Source organism: Sebastes umbrosus, chromosome 2 (genome assembly GCF_015220745.1).
Source record: "Sebastes umbrosus isolate fSebUmb1 chromosome 2, fSebUmb1.pri, whole genome shotgun sequence".
In the NCBI taxonomy this organism is placed as follows: Eukaryota; Metazoa; Chordata; class Actinopteri; order Perciformes; family Sebastidae; genus Sebastes; species Sebastes umbrosus.
This window is the reverse complement of record NC_051270.1, coordinates 38,407,169-38,423,203: the sequence shown is the minus strand read 5'-3', so window position 1 is coordinate 38,423,203 and position 16,035 is coordinate 38,407,169.

The window sequence follows — 16,035 nt, the reverse complement described above, 5'->3', positions numbered from 1 at the left end:
CTGCTTATGCTAGTTTATAAAGGGCAGGCACAACAGACTAAAATTCACACGTGAAGGCTCATGCTCTTTGACCATATGCTTTAATTCTGTATTGTTTACGATGGAGTCTAGTCGTATATGCAGCGATAAACACTCCTATAGCATTAGATATTACTTTGGCACGGTGTGAATCTGCAGTGGGAGGCTGTCTGAACGCTGTGGGGGGGGGGGGGACAGACTCTCGGTCTGCTTTTGTTTCGCTCGGCTGATCGACAAATTCGGGTGATGCCGTCGTAATTAAATGTTTCAAGTGTCCACGTAAATAACCCCAAATTCAGTTGAACAGTGTCGGCGTACAGTTTGACACAAATCGTTGTCAGTTTAGCTCGACTATCATGAGCTACTGGGCGCTACAGCGCTGCTACCATTCCTGGTGCGCTGCCAAAACTTTCCGGGTAAAACTCACGCTCCAGAGTTTCTGTTCCGTGCGTGCGAATAGTAGATATAAACAGCTGTTTGGGTAACGGCGAACTGAAAGGATGTCGCGGACCGAAACAAACGTCTTGAACCGAACGGCTTAGGTCAAATACACGAACCATTCCACCCCTAATTAATACAGACACTGAACCCCAAATTGCTCACAAAGGTTGTGCCATTGGTGTGTGAATGAGCATTTAGAATAGTTCCTGATGAGCAGGTGTACGAAAGTGTGAAAAGGGTGAATGTTGACATGTAGTGTGAAGCGCTGGTCAGGAGACTAGCAAAGTCCATTTACCAGTTGCCAAATTGTTGTTAATGTAGTGTGTTTAACATTACAACGTTGCAATTGCAACACACATGTCGACATACTGGAGCTAAGCTGTTATAATGTAACTAGGTGGACCCAAACGCAGGACACTGATACGGAGGTATAGGGGAAGTTAAGGAGATTTATTGTTGGACCAGATGATGGCTGGCAAAGGCACAGGGAAGGCTTACAGTACGTGGCTCGAGGGTTTGCTGGCAGGCAGACAAGCAGATGATCCTGGGACACAGGACAAAAGACAGTAAGTGTCACGCTTGGAAAAGACACAAATATAGATCAGAGGACTAAACCAGATTTAGAGAGGCCTGAGACGTAAGACTACCACTGTAGCTGAGACAACTATCTGGCGGGTCGGGGAGCAGAACGGGGGTTGACATACTGGAGGGGTGATGAGCTGATGTTGGTAGGCGTGCAGGTAGAGCAAGGATTCAAGGCTGCATTCAAAAAGTCAAATAAAAAGGTCTTTTCCTTACCACTTTTCCTTGACCTCGATGGAAAACGTCATGAGGTCAAGGAAAGATGAGAAGGAGAATTCAGAAGGACTAAAGAAAAGACAACCGCGGTGTTCAGAGAATACGACTGCTCTTTCACTATAAGCTCCGTAATTATGATGTGACGGCGGCGGATGTTAGTGACACGTGTCTGCTGTGGTGAAACTACAATGTTCTGAAGATGGACTACAAAAGGCGCTGCTTCCCCCCGTGCGTTGTTAAATAGGTCTTTCAGTGACAGGCTGCTTCACCCGCGGTGTGTGAAAGAGAAATCCAGCAGGTCCTCCTGCTGCTGGAACACTCTATCAACATATAATAAAGGATCATCTGACCTTAAACGTGGACAACCGGTGAAAAATATCACTTCATTACTGAGGTTGGAATTGAAATAAACAAAGGAATATATGATAAATATTGGGTTAATTGTTGGAGTTATGGAGAAGGTGTAGGATCATAAACTTCTTCCAACTTCTTTTCGGACATGTAATATTTATTTATGTTGATTATTTGTTTATTGATTGTTTACTGTTCATTTTATTTGTTATAAATAAATAATTAATTAAAAATAAAGTGAAACGAAATGGTTGTCACTGTCCACTCATATTAAACATGAATCCCAATTAGTGTATGAGCGTATGAAAATAATATGCAAGATCAGCATATCGTTTGTTATTATGAACGTCCGAACAACCAGCTCTTATCATGGCTGCTACTCAGATCACTTCCGGGTCATTTCAATCCGTTAGGAACCTTCCTAACCAAAAAAGGACTGTTCGACCGCAGCCAGGGTCCCATTTTGCTTCTCCATCCACCAAAAAGGATTTATGAAGCTGGCCTTTGTCAAAATGGTAGAACTTAACTTTACTGTTCTTCTTTCCATCTCGCAGAGTGCCTTCATACATTTTCCATTTCCCCCCCGATGGTGGTTCAGAGTTTCATACCACCCGTGGGTTCACTGACAAAACGATTCACGATGCTTGAAAGGTCACCAGCCAAGTGAACATCACTGTTTCAGAATATTGAAACAAGCCTTGGGGCTCTGGTATCAGATGTCAGCCCAGTCGCCAGGAAAAAATGCTGGCATTGGACCTATCTGCAAATCAATGATACGTTGAATGTCGACGTTTTTGCGTTCGGTCTGAGTAAATGACGTAGTATAAAGAGTGAAAAGAGACACACTGGCTTTCATCCAGGAGGCCGCTGTTCGTGTTCCGTGCGTCACGTTACAATCAGCTGTTTGTTCGTGTCACGTGTTCACACCGTTCAGTGTTATTTTTACTGCACAAACGTAGCAGTTTTAAGCCCAACCATGTAAATGGACTTCCCTTTATAGATCTCCTTTCAAGTCTTTCAACCACTCAAAGTGCTTTACACTACTTGCCAACATTCACCCATTCACACTCACATTCATACACTGATGGCAGAGCATTCCGGAGCAATTTGGGGTTCAGTATTTTGCCCAACGACACTTCATACGGACTGGAGGAGCCGGGGGGATCGAACTGCCGATTGGTGGACGACCCGCTTTACCTTTGAGCCATTTGCCCCTTCCTAAGCCTAACTGTAGTGGTTTTCTTGCGTTGTTACGGTTGTTATACATTACATTGTTGTTAAATTAAATTAATGTTATATGAACACAAACCATGGTCTTTTTTTCTAATCTTAACCAAGTAATGTTGTTGCCGAAGCCTAACCAAGCGTTTCACAACGTTAACCACGTGGCATTGCATTTCTGCAAGCGTGATACGAGGCTGATATGGAAACGTATTTTTGTTCAGAAACGTCTAATGTCAACATTTTTCTGGCCACTGGGTTGCAGGTGTAATATCACTATAGACTCACATCCTGATCAACAGGGTTTCAGATCCAAAACTACCAGCCCGACATCATGATATCATGTTGACCACTGAGTATTTTTATGCAATCTAACCACTTTCTATCACTCAAATAATGTGTAGGATTGTGTCGAATAGGTTTGCACTTTGAATGATTTTTTATTTTACATTTTATTGAAGTGTGAGGACAAAATCACCGCAGTGAGAAGACATGGATGGTTTACCGAATGGTCCAATTTGGGCACGGGGTGAGCCAGAGCCTCTGTGAGTTAACATTTGTTGTTGGTGAGTCAAAGGGTCCAAAGCTTCCCCTTAAAGCCATGTTCAGTTTTGATGGTGTACAGAAAAGAAGTCACTGAGTTGTGTGTCTACAGATGTGCTGGGTTGGAAAGGGGGCTTTTGAGTCCAGGGGCCAAACCCCTGAGTCTGAAAGAGAATCTTTACATTTATGTGGCCATGCAAGCAGGGACTATAAAGACACAATATTTCCTCCAATCACATAGTTCACTCTGCTTGCTTTAAATTACTATTAGAAATCAAAATCTACATGTTAATAAATAAACTAGCTACCAAGCAGTCTGAATGTTAGACATAGAATATCTAATCAATGGCCTTTTTCAGTGTGTAAGACGTCTCAATACGCAGTGGTCCCACGCCCATCACTTAGCTGAAAATAGAACACAATATGCTACATTGTTCAGATGTAAACATGACGTGTGTTGCTCTAAGGAGGTATGAAGGATTGTTTTGGCTTGTGTTGATGTCGCAGGCCTGCGTACACAATCCAGAGGTGACTCAGCTCCCTCGGTCCAGGATATGCATCCTGTGGTGCATCTTTGATATAAAACTCTGTTCTGCTTTGCAAACTGGAGTGTTTGTGTTGTGTCAATAAAGACTTATGAGGCATTAATGTAACTCTGTCAACAAAGAAAATGTTATGCTAAGCCATGCTAGTCACTGTCAATAGCATCATTTAGCGATTTACCACACTGACATTGAATATTCACGTATCGTATGTGCCTCAAATGTCAGTGTGAAAGCCTCGGTTAACCCGCTACACAGCAGCTTTTCATCATTTTCTGCCCTGTGACAGCGAGTTTCTTTCTCCCAAAAGGGAGCGCAGCCTCGGCGATGATGCTACGTTGGTGGAATATAGCTTGGAGTCTTGAAGCCCCTCAATTATATGTTTTTGTGGGTGTTCTGTGGGGCACCGGGATTAGATAGATGAACGCCAGTGGCCGACCCTCTGATGCCCGGCCTCTGGGATGGACAGCCAGGTGATTCCCTGCGAGGGTAACGGTGGCCCCCAAGTCTGCAGGACGGTGGCACCGTACCCACTCCAAGGTCCCGGCCAGGAGCCCCTCCACAAACTGCATCCGCCTCTCGCCAGCAGACTCCCCCTCCCACTCCCCCCGGTTGCAGCCACCTAACTCAGCTCCCTCAGTTCAGGATATGCATCCTGTGGTGCATCTTTGATAAGAACTCTGTTCTGCTTTGCTAACTGGAGTGTTTGTGTTGTGTCAATAAAGGCTTATGAGCCATTTAATGTCAATACAGAAAATATTATGCTATGCAATATATTACTAAAATAATTCAGATTCCTACTTGGCAGTTGAATTCTTGCACCGGCATGTTATGAATGACATCAGTTCAGAAGGTGTCTGTACTGTCAATGTCCCTTTATTTGGATCATTTTTTAATTTTTAATCATTTGATATTAATTTGGTCAAATTGTGATTATGTTTTTAATGGGAGCCTCCCTGTCTCCCACATGGGATGGAGAGGCTTACATCAGACCAACACATTCGGGTACTTTGCTAAAAGTCGATGTCATGCTGTAAGTGACTCCTAAATGTGTATTAAGGTCTGTTTATAAGGTAATTACTTTCTGCAAGCTTTTATTTTGAAAGTCACCTTTTTACATTACGTGACTTTTATTTTGACGCCACCTCCTGGCGGAAGAAGGATAGTGCTACGGAGATTTACTGAAGGAGGGAAAGCACGCAATTGCGCTGCTTTATGTCATCATAAACTGATAATTAAGCGCCTAGCCAGTACGGGAACAAGGTATTGTGTGTTGAATATGTTTTATGATTATATGCAGTAACATTTTGTGATTTAGGTGGACGCATTTACAGTGTGTGTGTTTAATTGTGTTGTCATTCTGACGGTCTTGCTAACATTAGCTTTTCATGGACATTGCTGTAATGCTAGCTTTCTAGCTTTTCATGTGCACATATTAGGCTTAAGGTTTGATTAATGCTAATTTGTATGGCAAATACAGTATATGGATAAGGTTTGTAATGTTATATTTTTAGTAAGAGCTCATTGTATTTTATTTGTCTGTCCTTTAGCTCTTACGGTGTTTTCTGAAGAAAAGGTGAATTTGTGTTCAAAATATGGCTAACGGCTGAACATAAATAAAAGGCTTCTGAAACATCAGTACGCTTCACCATTGTCTGGCTGGGGTTCGCTACACATGCCCCATTTTGGGGGATAGAAAACTGAAAATCCCATGTACGCATAGCTGATAATTATTTTGCGATCTTGCCTGAACCTGAGCCTTCGTGATACCTTAATAAATTCAGGTTGATCGCCGCCATGTCCCTTCAGTCTTCCCCCGTCCAACACAGTGGTTGGATATTGCTTATCCAGACATCTCTACATATCTGATTGAATCCCGTTATGCAAAGTGTTTTCTGTTAATAACCAGCCTGTTAATAGCCAACTGTTTGATCTGTAGGCTGAGATTTAGTTGGAGACGACAGTCTGATGCTGCTATAACGTTAATGTATGACTGTATTACTGCAGCAGCCTCACACTCAAGCTAACGTTAGCTGGCCATGCTAGTCACCGTCACCAGCCTCAATTTAGCCATTTAGCACACTGACAATGAATATTCACGTATCGTATGTGCCTCAAATCTCAGTGTGAAAGCCTCGTTAACCCGCTACACAACAGCTTTTCCTCATTTTCTCTCCTGTGACAGTGAGTTTCTTTCCCCCAAAAGGGAGCGCAGCCTTGGCGATGACACCATGTGGTCTGGTCTATAGCTTGGAGCCTTTAAGCCCCTCAATTATATGTTTTTTACGACATAGCAGGGGAACAAATCTGACATCAGCATTTTTGGATTTATTGTTGGTGCAACCAACTACACAGCAACTCTTCAGCATAGCGTTATTACTATTAGCGGTTTGGTTAAAGTAGAAGTTTGGGGACATGTCTCAACTTCTTCTCTTTTCGCTGTTACCGTCTACAAGAGACACAGGATTGGTTTCCCCTAAAAAGGGGCGTGGTCATGCAAGCCTACTGTGGATTATGTATTGCAAGTCTGACGTATCTAGTTGTATGACCCTCGGCGATGTGACTTAACTCAAATTCTTGGGAACAAAGGAGGGTTGAATGAGAGTAGACCTGCTGCGGTCACCACGAAGCATCAAGCAGCTGGGGTGCACCAACAGCGCAGTCGGTTCACATACTCTCTTAGCTGAGGTCAAAAGCAAGCAGCAAAGCCGTCTTGAATGATGCTGTAGCACTGCTGCTGTTGCTGCCGCTACACCCCGTGGGTTCCCCACGACACAGCAGACACGGGACCACTTCAGCAACGTATAACACGATCTTTCATCTCACGCACTTTCGACGTAAACACTTTTAACTCTGAGAACGCGGCGCCATCATCCTCCCCGATGTCCGCTCCTCTCCGGTGTGTGTCTCCTCCGGTTCAACACACCACCCTGGTTCTGCTCTCATGAGCCTACTCCAAACCTCTCCCTCTGTCTGCAGCTGAATACCTGCCACGCCCACCTGCACAGATGCCTAATTAATTACTTTGTGATTTAGTCTATTTATTCATAGATTATCAAGTTAATCTGTAAACAAATGTTACTGTATAATTAGTTATTATTAATGACATGCTTTACACTATTTCCGTGACGCACACGCGCGTGTGTGTGTGTGTGTGCGAGAGAGAGAAAGAGAAAAAGAGAGAATGAGTCAGTCCTGCTCTGCCAACACACCTGCTTGCAATCAGATCATCACCTCTCCCGGCTCACCATACACTGCGATCAGCTAATCAACCCACGGTATATTCAAATCAGTTTCAATTCAATTTTAGTCACATAGTGCCAAATTATAACAGAAGTTATCTCAGGGCACTTTTCTTATGGTCTAGTCCAGGGGTCTGCAACCTGCGGCTCCGGAGCCACATGCGTCTCTTTAGCTCCTCTCCAGTGGCTCCCTGTGGATTTTTTTAAAAATGAGTGGAAATAAATAACTGTTTTTTCGTTTACATTGTCATTTTTATTTATCATTGTTTGAGTATTAGGGCCACATTGAGGAAAAAAAATCAATCCGAGATTTCGAGAGTAAAGTCATAATATTACGAGAATAAAGTCATAGATTTATGAGAAATAAAGTGGTAGTATTATGAGAATAAAGTCATAATATTAGTGTGTATATATATATATATATATATATATATATAGAGTAGTATAGTGGTAGTCATTTTACGTGTTATTTAGTAATTTTACGTGTTATTTTTTTTTTCTCGTAAAATTCTGACTATCTTTGTAATATTACGACATTTTTCTCGTAAAGTTATGATTTATTCTCGGAATATTACCACTTTTTTCTCGTAATATTATGACTTTATTCTGGAAATCTCAGATTTTTTCCCCCTCAATGTGGCCCTAATACTCCGTAGTACATTTGTACTTTGGCCCTCACTGCATTAGACTCATATACTATACAGTATAGTTAGACTATAAACGGTGTTACCTTCATCACAATGCTCAAATGTTTTACGGCTCCAGACAGATTTTGTTTGTTTTTTTTGCCTAAAATGGCTCTTTTGCTCTTTATATTATTATTTACAGAGACCCAACATTTCCCACCATGAGCAAGGGTGACACTGGCAAGGAAAAACTCCCTTAAGGTGCAAAAACTGCTCATCAGGAGCCCAAGGACATGCAGACTGAAGGAGCCGGGGACTCAACCGGCCAATCTTCTGATTAGTGGACGACCCACTCTTTCTCCTGAGCCACAGCTGCTGAATATGTTTGTGATTGTGTGGATGGATGGATTTTCTGTGTGAAAGATATAGAGGGGAGCAAGAGCAAAAGAGGCGACAGTATTAACCAAAGGAATTATAGAAAGAGAAATAAGAATACATAAATAAATAAATAATCTAAAAAACAAGAAATAAAATAACAATACCACAATGCTCTTGGAGGGCATCTCTGACGCTGGGGTGGATCTGGGGCGGGTCAGGTCAGGACAGCTGGGTCAGGGAAGAATTTATTATATTTTTATTTATTATTTTTATTTGTTTACTTGCTTCATCCTTTTTTTTTCTAATCTTTAGCTCCTTTCCCCTTCTCCTCTTCTTTGCTTTCTTTGCTCTTGCCTTGTTTTGGCTTGTTGAGGGTCTGTTCAATTGGGTCTATTAAGAGATGGGTTTAGTGGGAATCAGGTCCTAATCAGATTCTAAACTTTCCCAAGATCCCAAACTAGTCCAAGAACTGAAAGTGGTCCGTTTACATAATACTATTCCCCTCATCAGGTTTATATCCTGAGAATGATGATGTCTGTGTGTTGGTATGCTTGTTGTCTGGTGATAAATGAAGCTAATTCTTAACAGATTAATATCAATAATAATAATAGTGACATTATAATGATGGTAATGATTTAAAACAATCATCATCATCATCATCATCATCATCATCATCATCATCATCACCACCATCACAAATCTTGACCTACCAATAATAATCTACATATATAATGAGGATGATACCAATCAACATCATAATCATCATCTTATAAATTGTGCAATATTGCTAATAGTATTCTGTTTAATAAATAATAATCCCATCCTAATCCTCATCAAACCTGTCTGTTTTATAATAATCAATAATAAATGTGGTGACTCTTCTGTGGGTGTGCTCAAGCACACCTAAATTTCATCTCAGCAGCCCTAAAAAATAATCATCGAACCCTCTGTAGCGGGCTCAGTCTTAAAGCTATAGTGAAGATACTGGTATCATATGAAACTACAAAACCTATGTCATACTAGCTTGTCGGGAAGGAGGCTAAATAACGCTCCAGAGTTAGGCAAAATTTTGGCGAGGGAAAACTGGCATGTCGATTTTCAAAGGGGTCCCTTGACCTCTGACCTCAAGACATGAATGAAATGGGTTATATGGGTACCCATGAGTCTCCCCTTTACTAGACATGCTAAATTTATGCTAATCCCATGCTGTTTTGGACAAAAACCATGCAGTTTGTTTGCATGCTGTATAAATATGTTATTTTTTACGTATTTTCAAAAAGGTGTATTTGAATATTTCTGCATACTGGGGTCCCTAAACAGTCTTTGAATTGCAAAAATTGGGTATCACTGGAAAACTGAGACTCTTGTGGATTGGAGCCCAACTGTATTCATGTGTGATGATGTTAGTCCCCATAGTAGCCGTTTCATATAGTTGTAGGTCAAATTGGTCGTTATTACCATAGATATAGATTATGGGATAACATTTAATGAGAAAAGTTTATCTAAAAGAGAATACATATTTGAAAGCAGTACAGAATGACTGAGAGGCTTACTGCATTATCCATCCATCCATCCATCCATCATCTGTGACCACTTATCCCATTCGGGGTCGCGCGGGGGCTGGAGCCGATCCCAGCTGACATTGGGGCGAAGGCGGGGTAGACAGGTCGCCAGACTATCACAGGGTCACACAACCCCCAGACCCCCTGCTCAATATGTTTTCCCCCCAATGTTAAAATGAAACCTACACCCCTGACTGTATACATGTTACATTCTCATTAGGGGCTAAGCCCCCCCCTAAAGGTCTGATCCTGGAATCGCCCCTGATAATGATGATGATGATAATGATATCACCACAACAACAACAAATACAATAATAATGTTATATTACTAATAACAATAATAACAATAACAATCATCATCATCAAAATGATCAACAGCCTTGTTGCCATTCTGATATTAAAAAAGTGATGAGTTACTGAACCAAGTTTGGGATCAGAGTGTGCAATGCAAAAGTAAAGAATAATAATGATTAAATATTAATTAATTAATCGAAATGATAAATGAAAAAATAACAAATAGGGTAAGTAGTAATAATGAAACTCCCCCCCCCCCCCCCCCCCCCCCCCCCCCTCAAAAACTGTTAAATACCATGATAAAAATAAAATTAACACCAAGGAAAAGCAGAATTGTGAAGGGGAAAATCTCGATTAGAAAGAACAAGTATGTGTAGCTGTGTTTAATTCCATGGCTCTGATACTAAATCACTGCAAAATTGAAACAGAAAAGAAAATAGTGCTAAAAAATAAATGAATTAAAGGGACTGTTTGTAAACTTTTTTAAGCGTATAAATGTAGCGGGTCGGCACACATGCGCGTTCGCATATGCGCGCTCGCGTGTGGCCGGAGCCTCGTCTCCGCTGCCTGCTCTCCTTCACTCAGACAGCGCGTGCGTCCTCCACCTCTAGACGTGAACGCGCGCTCACTACACACTGCAGAAGAGTTAGTTTAGCTCTGAGAATATCTAGTGAATGCACAGGGGACGTTTGTGCAGAAATAAATGCTGCAGTTCCTCCAGACCACCAGAGCTTTCCCGTGTCTTATGAAGTGACGGAGCTCTTCAGAGAGTTACGTTGTCTTCTTGTTACCGACCGGGTGCCGGTGTCTCCTCTGCTCTCTCCGGCTGCGGGCGGACGAGAGCAGGGAGACACGCTGCAGAGCCCCGCTGCTTCAGCCTGCACTTAGGCAGGAAAAGCCAACACTAGGATCAGATCTAAATCATGTTCATGGAGAGACCTTCGTCTGGTCAGCTAACATTACTGCCAAGCAGCTGAAATATAGAGTGATATTGTGCTTTTAGCTGACGTGTGTCGCCTCACTGTTTGAGCGATTCTCGTTCAGGTATATTTTAGAGCGAGCAAGCGCGAGCCCGACGCTGACTTTCGTTGATTTCACGGCCACAGGTGTCGCTGTTAACAAGCAATTCTGAAAGTTACAAATAGTCCCTCTAATTAATAAATTAATGAATTAATGAATTTAAAAGGATTTTTTTTTTTTAAGAGGAACAGGATGAGCAAAGTATGGAGGGAAAAGAGAGAAAGTTTGACGGTGCAGGGAATGTATGTGTGATAGAAAATTGGGCTAAGGGAGGTTCAGAATTTTGTGTGTGTGTATTCATTCATCCTTTAATTGTGGATTGGAGATCAGGCAATAGCAGAGGTTCATTTAATGATTGATCTGTGGACCAGGTTGTTATGGAAAACTGCGGTTTTAGGTTGAGGAAGGCGGACATTTTTTCTAGGGATATATGATCTATTAGAAGATTCTTCCACTTTTTGTCGAGGGAACCAGGGCGATGCTAACTTCCTGGTTGTGCCTATACAAATACGTCATCCCTGGAGCACTCAATAGGCTAGGCCAGGGGTCAACAACCTGCTGCTCCGGAGCCACATGCGGCTCTTTAGCTCCTCTCCAGTGGCTCCCTGTGGATTTATTAAAAAAAAAATTAGTGGAAATGAATACAGTACCATCATTAGTATTACTATTATTATTATTGTTGTATTAACCTATACTTCACCTCTATTATTATTATTATCATTATTATTATTATATCTTATTATATCTTCTCATATCATTTCTTACATCATCTTGTATCATCATATTATACAGCTACTATTATACTATTACATTACACTACTGTATCATACACTACAATATGCAGACTACTATGTTCAGTACTCTTGCACTATTTGCACTACCTTTGGCATACTGTCACTTCACTTCTGTATTTATGGTTATCTTATTTTGTTATTTTATTCCAGTGTGCCTAGAAGCAAAGCCTTGTGCAAAGCACACTGGGCTATAATCAACGCTTCTTTTCTTATTCTGGCTTTCCCATGTGTGTTTTTCGGCACGCTACTCGTCCCGCAGCGTGCCGAAGGGCTAAGGGGCTAGAGCACGTGGACATCATCGTTAGGGTGTGGGAAAGCTTTGAAATCTTTTGACGATTTTCCGAACAAATTGCTCCCTAGTCCACAACTTCCACTCCTCATACACAATTAATACATCAAATTGTAGAAAATTTTGTGCCGGTCGCAGTCATGTAGCTAGGAATCAGTCGGACTTACACATTAAGCGACACATGGCCTGAACGTGAGAGCAACTCCAGGCTATGCTCCCATAGGGGCCCATATAAATTTCACAGAATTTTTGGGATCAGAGAAAAAAGTTACCACTTTTCGAAACTGCCGCCGAGGTCACATTTTTGACACTACAGACCCAAATGTCGCACCATTTGTTCATCAGAGACTCCTAACTGGTCTCATGGACAATCTAAGCGATTGGATTCACGGTTTCTGTTTAGAAGCACTTTTATGACATGTACGTCTCTGATTAACTCCTATTGTAAAACTGCCTACTGAGGGTGATAGACAGGTGATTCACTTTAGCCAAACAGAGCAGGCTGACTAATACACACATCCATACACGCACACACACACACACACACACACACACACACACTCTATTTACTGTATCACGCCATTTCAGTGAGCCAGCATGCTCTAAACCAGGGCCTTCAAATGGACAGGGACATAATTAATGTTATTAATTACACCTGTGATTAAAAGCCCCAACTCTCATTGTCTGATAACAGGAAACTAGGGATTCACCTAGTTTTCAAAATAAAAGCCCTCAACTCTTACTGTATGATAACAGGAAACTAAACACTCCTCACGGCCCCCCAATCGCCATGGACAGTGCGTGTCTGTCAGTGGTTGCCAGTGGTGTGTAAAATACAGAAATGAGGAGAACATCACGAACATTATAGATCAGCGTATACAGTAATAATTGGAGCGAAATTCACATATAACCTATGGAAACATTAGATATTAGCGAATAGCCTACAGTGATGACCTCACTATGGACCTCAGACAGTCTGAATCTGCCCCCCCCCGCTCCACACACACACCACCCCTAGCCCCCACCCCATCCCCCAGCACCAGGCACACTGGTCAAAATTTCTTGCGAAATTTTCTAGTTTTACTTTATTCTATTCGATTGTATCTCATTTTAAGGTGTATTGGTGTTGGATGTGTTGTTTAAGCTACTGGATGCCTAAATTTCCTTCAGGATCATAAAGTATCTGTCTATCTATCTATCTATCTATCTATGATATGCCTCAAGTAAAAAAGTTGCTTATCTGACCCCCGTTTTTTTTTAACGGTGGGATTTGTTTTCATGTTGAATTTGTATGATTACGTCTTTCACAGCTACACACTGTTACTTGTACACTCTAACAACTTGGTGTCGAGAGGTACAGTAAGTCATGATCATTTTCTTTCATTAGTTAGTCTAGTTAGATAAATGTTATATATTAATTAAACATCCTTGTTCACCAGGACTCTATGAATACCTTTTGTATCTCCCACCCATTAGCCTGAGAAAGATCTGACTTCTGAATGTGTGCTGTGGCGGTACCGCCTTGCCCAAAAGGCACCGCGTCACACACTGGGAGTGTTTGCCTGCGACTCCGTGTGCGGCTTCCAGTGCCGCCCGTGTTTGGCTCCTCCGTTCAGCGCAGCTTTGCTATGATCTTTCTGTGAGACCTTTATCTCGGAATTCCTGCGCAAATACTCAGGGTTGGGAAGTAATCCAGGAGCAGGATGTGGCCACAGCCTGCACGTATGGAGGTGATAGGCTTCTCACACATGCTGCTTGATGATGGGTTACAGCTGAATGTGAAGTGTTACTACAGGTCAAGGTGGAGGCTGGATAGCACACACACACACTTCGTTTGTTATTGAATAATAACCACAAAGTGGCTGTTACTATTTGTCCTCAGAAACCTCATATATCTAGTGTGTGCATATTTTCTCATTAGTACTGACACCACTGAAAGAATTAAACATTATGAAAAACATTATAATCCTAACAATATTGGAAAAAAGAGAGGAGTCAGATTAAGTTAGGGTTGGGTTTCTTCAATCCTTCAAGCTATATGCTGTAAAACAATCAGTACATAACTGGAGTTCTATAAACTGCATTTTATGGTAATGCTTTATTTACAGGTAATATTAATATTCATTTCCTACAAAGAACTTATTCCTGTAACTGTGAATTCTTAGAAAGGTTCCTGGAAAAAGGTTATTAGGTAATAATTACACAGACTGTTCTTTTTTAGTACAAACCAGCATTGTGTCAGCTACAGTTAGCTGAACATGAAATAATGGGAATCGTATCATGTGAAACATTACTTGAATAATTTTAAGAGCGTCGCCATGTTGCATGTTGCTGAATAATTTTGAATAATAATTCAACTATATGAAATCAAACGAAGCAGTTTTTTTCTCTGGAAACCAACAACTGCTTATGAACTTAACGCTTCTTACAAAACTCAAATGCTAACTGCGTTTGTCTTTATTTCCCTGAAATTAGTACAACATTACATTGTCCTTTAAGGAAAGGTATTTCCTTATTCAGATTTAATAAATAATTAGTAAATTATGGACCCATAAAATTGAGCTTCACCCTCTTCTGAATGTAAGGTTTGCTCTGAACTCTTAAACCATGCAGCGTTGGATCTGAGAATTCTTGGGGTGAAGGGGCTGTTGCTTTTTTAAGAATTAGACCCAAAGGCTGGGTTAAGTGTAAACTTTTCTCTTCTCTATCACTACTCATTGAATTTGTATCACAACTCAAAATTTTGAAATAATTTCAACTCTATCTTTTAGGAAATTGGTCTAAATAATGATCTGTACCGAGCATTGTGACTGATGTGTGACTGAATGTGCAGCAGCTTTTCTGTTGTACACAATTACAAGCTAGTGGAAAGTTCAACTGTTCAAAGAACTCATAAACGTAAAAAGCAAACATAAAATAATGAACATGAATTAATCCTGTTTGATTAGTCAGCTCATAGTATTAAAATGAAAGCTGCTTATTTGTTTATATTAAATTCGTTTGCATCTAAAGCAAGCGACTAGTACAGTGATGAGATTCACAGTGGAACACACGAGGCACTATATTACATTACATTACGTTGAATTGGTGGAGACTATCAGGGTGTCATGCAGCCTGGGAGTACGCTCTGTGTCAGTAGCTGACTTAACTGTCTGATGTTTGTTGTAGATGATTGATGTTAAAGGGACTGTTTGTAAGAATCAGAAATGTCTTGTTAACAGCGACATCTGTGGCCGTTAAGTCACGGAAAGTCAACGTCCTTGTTGCTCGCTCTGTTCTCGCTCTACATAGACATGAACGGAGCATCGCTCAAAACAGTGAGGCGACACCGTCAGCTAAACCACAATATCACTCTATATTTCAGCTGCTTGGCAGTAATGTTAGCTGACTAGATGAAGGTCTCTCCATGAATCAATGCTGATCCTAGTGTTGGCTTTTCCTGCCTCAGCCTCCCGACCGCGGCCGGAGGGAACAGGTGAGACACCGTAGTTTTGGTCGGAGACGATAACGTTTCCTCTCTGCGGAGCCCCGTCACTTCACAAGACACGGGAAACCTCTGTTGGTCTGGAGGAGCTGCAGCATTTATTTCTGAACAAACGTCCACTGTACACTCACTAGATATTCTCAGAGCTAAACTAACTCTTCTGCAGTGTGGCGTGTGGCGCATGCACGTGAGAGTGGAGCGAAAGAGTGAGAAAAGAGCGCGGTGTGAGAGTAAGGCAAGCAGAGGAGCAGAGTACAGCAGAGACTGCGGCCCTGGAGACCAAAGCTACGGTCTCACCCGCGTCCTCCGACTGCGGCCAACACTGTTTAACAGACGGGCTTCACTAGATACAACCAAGAGGTTTTGGTGCGTCCGTGTAGTTTGTGTTGGAGTCTTGTCTGAACTTCGTAGCCACACGCGAGCGCGCATGGG